Source organism: Periplaneta americana, chromosome 14 (assembly GCF_040183065.1).
Source record: "Periplaneta americana isolate PAMFEO1 chromosome 14, P.americana_PAMFEO1_priV1, whole genome shotgun sequence".
NCBI lineage: Eukaryota > Metazoa > Arthropoda > Insecta > Blattodea > Blattidae > Periplaneta > Periplaneta americana.
The window spans coordinates 85,845,982-85,850,335 of record NC_091130.1 but is presented as its reverse complement, the minus strand read 5'-3'; the positions used below and the strand labels follow the sequence as shown (position 1 = coordinate 85,850,335).

The 4,354-nt window shown below is 35.4% G+C and overlaps 1 non-coding gene across 1 annotated transcript; it reads right to left on the bottom strand.

The window, feature by feature from the left end:
• Positions 1-3,247: 3,247 nt before the first annotated feature.
• On the bottom strand, positions 3,248-3,319 carry TRNAY-AUA (transfer RNA tyrosine (anticodon AUA)). Its single transcript has one exon. It is a non-coding gene; the product is annotated as a tRNA-Tyr (tRNA).
• Between the last annotated feature and the right edge of the window lie 1,035 nt (positions 3,320-4,354).

The window sequence follows — 4,354 nt, the reverse complement described above, 5'->3', positions numbered from 1 at the left end:
CCATTTCTCATGTCTATTCTAAGACGTATTGTCCTATAACTCGTGTTAGCTCTGGGGTTCTTCCTTCGTCCATGCGTAGCTGAAAATGCAATTATACAAATCTAGCCACAACAAATCACTCAATATTTAATTCTGACTGTTGAAGTACAAATCAAAATGCCTCTCTCTGATTAAACACCGCAGCTATCTTGCATGCTGATCAAACAGATGAAATGTTGCCTAGCAACAGGATGAGCAACAGAGCTGCGTCTGGGTGTGATATTTTACACGATGAGACCACCTGGCTGGCTGCTCGTCTAGCCACACGTGTGTATACTTGTACATATTTCAAGACTTGTTTGCCAAGGAAACAAAACCTTTGTGTGGACATGACCAATTTTAATCCCTTTCCACAGATCCCACCAGAGGGCATGGCCACCTGCGTGTGTCTTAGCCGACGGCTTCTCCTGAGAAGAGTAATGTTCGATCATGTCATTCGTGATAACAAGGGACTATGTATGTCAGTTATAGTTGCACAATTATTGAATTAAAGCGATCTTAATTTTCTTTGTTATGTATAAGACCTTTATCTCGCCTTAACTTTCAGAATGGTCCCAGGATTTACGCCAGCCTACAATAAAATTAAGTATTAACTGTTAAAAGAAGACAGAAGCGTATAGCTGACGACATCACTTTTAATACAGAGGTCGAGAAAACAAGGTAGTTCCAACTTTCTACCCCTTGCAGGCTTCAATACTGTCCGCGCAACTTATCTAGGCAGCTGGGTTCCCTAGTAGAGACCTGCAAAACTGCGCACACAACCGGTTTAGATTCGACCGGTGGGAGCTCAACCGGCTACGATGAACATCGGGCCGAATAACTCGGTTGTCGAGCGGTTACGCCTGATGTATTGCAGAGTAGACAGAACATCAGGCGGATTTACATGAAACTAACGTTTTTCGAGTACACAACCGGAGTAACAAGGAAATTTACGTTGTCTTATTGAAAAAAAGTGTTTGCAAGTATTCTTACAGTTCATTCGACACTATAACACATATATTTTCTTTATTATTCTGAACTTGCAGTAACTTTATAAGTATCGTTTATATTTTAAACTTTTAGAGTTTTACTAATGAAAGTTGCTTATAGATATGTTAAACAATGTTATAGTTTTTCATAGAACAAAACGTGCACAAGCCATGTATATCTTTCTTACCAATAAAGGCTATATAGCTGGCGTTTTTCTATACCAGTGTTAAACAGTATACGTCATAACTTCATCATTTGATAACGTCGTAACTCTTTCTCTTCACATATTGACTGAATCTTGTTCGATTTATATAACCCAATGATCGATATTACATAAGTTCATGTAAGATCGCGAATTATTTAGAACACAAATCTCACACAGAAAGAAATGGTAAGGAGGAAGAAAATACGATCTCCAAATAACACCAGGTATATTTCATCATACAATAACTCTTTAACATTTTCTCAGTAGGCTATACAAACAGAGTAATAATATTGAAGGATATTTATTTTATTTAATTACAAAAATATGTTTGCTTCAAATAGGAATACAAATAATTTGACACTTTAATACATTTATTTTTGTATTTCGAAATTGCAGTAATTTGAATAGTAACAAATAAATGAACAATGGACACAGTAACATCGAAGGAAATAGACGTAATGTATAATGTGAAATATCATAATGTAAACATATTCAAAAATATAATTACAATTCATTATAAAACAAAATAGGAAATAAGTACATAAGTCCATTATGACGTTTGTACTTTAAACTAAAAAATATATATAGGCCTACCTCTAAAACAATAGTTGCATGCTTTTTAATTATTCTAATCAGTTGCAATATTATTTATTAAGAAATCAATTTAAAAAGATAAACAGTAATGTTATTTTCAACAATACGATTACTTTGGCTCCCAATGGTTGTTGTTCTGTACAAAATAAGTATAATTTACACATTTCTAAACTACGAATAACAAAAGAATAGCAAGGTTTATACACAAATCATTCTGTATAGAAAAGATCTACTTCAGAGAAAACAAGTGCCATTCAAAGAACTGTTTTATTACATACGTGCTAATATCAACTATTTGATGTTCACAATTATTATTAGGGCCTTTTATCATAGACTACATGATCAGAGTTGACTTCTTGTGTATATGTATTAATAAATCTCTTTTACTAGTCTAAAGTTACGCTCGGTGGAAACACTTATTCATGGAATGGCCAATATTCGTTTCACAAGTGTTGCTAGAGAGGCTAGAGTTGTTTGGTGATCGTTCCATCAATTTAATATGTAGAAAATGAAATGAGCATAATGTATAATGTGACATATAATAAGTAAATAAATCCAAAATAGAATTTCAATTAATCACAAAACATAAAATTAAATAATTATTAACTCTAACTGCATTCCTCCAAAACAGTAGCTATTCATATACAGGGTAGAAGTGAAATAACCCTGCAGATTGTACGGGGCGATAAGGTTCACTTAAATGAATGAAAAACTTATATTACGTTGTTTATGACTCTAGTCATAGTAAACATACTAAAATCATTGGTTGTAGTAGGTTTCAGAAGATATGAAGTTATTTTTGTTTTAGTTTTACTATTGATCGAGTTTAGTGTTTTTTAAGTGTGTGATTATTGCAATATTATAATTCAGTTTTGTAGCGCAAGCAAAAATTACAACCGTGGTAATTTGTGGATAGGCTACCGAAAGTTTTTTTCTGCAATTTACGCTTTACAACGTCTGTAGTTTCAAGCTTGATGATCCGCAGTTATAATATCTGGATGGTTCATTGTGATCTTCATTTAATACGATGTAAGAGTAATGGAACGGAGAAAAATTCTCTCCGGCGCCGGGATTTGAACCCGGGTTTTCAGCTCTACGTGCTGATGCTTTATCCACTAAGCCACACCGGATATCACCCCGGCGTCGGACAGAATCGTCTCAGATTAAGCTCCAACTCTTGGGTTCCCTCTAGTGGCCGCCCTCTGCACTACGTCATAGATGTCTATGAACGTAGGACCGAAGTCCACACATGTGCTGAGGTGCACTCGTTATGAGTGACTAGTTGGCCGGGATCCGACGGAATAAGCGCCGTCTTAAATCACGAAGTGATTTACGCATATCATATATATTATTTTAATGTACCGAAGTACATATGATATTTCCATGCAGATATTCTGCGTCATCATACGATGTAAGAGTAATGGAACGGAGAAAAATTCTCTCCGGCGCCGGGATTTGAACCCGGGTTTTCAGCTCTATGTGCTGATGCTTTATCCACTAAGCCACACCGGATACCACCCCGGCGTCGGACAGAATCGTCATTTTATACGCCAGAGCCGTCCACCCACAGAGAGATCGAATCAACTCGAATACTCGTTAAACCGAATACTGAGGCAGTACGCAAGCAGATGTACTTCGCATACTGCCTATAAAGCCAGGCGTTCAGTAGCGCTATGTAAGTTCCTTCGGTTTTCAACGGGTTTTGCAGGACTCTATTCCCTAGTGCACTCTCACTGTCCCGTAGCTATCTGATAGCTACTTCACCATCGCTGCAGCAGTTGTACGTACAGTTTCAAAAACATTCGATATTTATTTTCAGTGCATTGGATATGGTAGGTGAAAGTGTATGGATTCACAAAATAACAAATATAAATAAATTAAATGTTTCTTCGTCTGTGTAAAATACAGTATAATCACAACTCCAATTATTACAATTCGTATCAGGCCATGAACTACTGATGGTATGCGATACATAAAGTCTTTCAAGTAGAAGAGCTATAGGTCTGTTACAGGGGGCGAACACAAGGGGAGAGGGTTACAGGTGTGAACCCCCTTTGAACTTTAAAATAAAATTACATATATTTCATTACATTTGATTTTTCCATGGATTTTTCTGATATGTTAAGTGTCTTAGCTATCATATACATATAACTGTTGACTATATATAAGTGTAATAATGACACCAGCATTTTTTATTACACGAAATTAAACACACGTTAAAATTTGTTAAAAATTGGGTTGCTGTAAAAAAATTACGCTTCAAAGATTTTATAAGGATATTCATGAATATGTTCTATTAAAACATAGTATAATATTAATAAATATACCGTAACATAATAATAATAATAATAATAATAATAATAATAATAATAATAATAATAATAATAATAATACACAACTGTAAGTGCAACGAACTCTTTGATCACACTGAGCAAGCAAATGTATTTTACCCGTCTCATTGAACGTCCTCCCCTCTTTTTCCTCGCTACCGCTAGAAGCGACCTCTCTATCCCCCGCGTGTATCTGTTTTAACTGCCCAGATAAGTT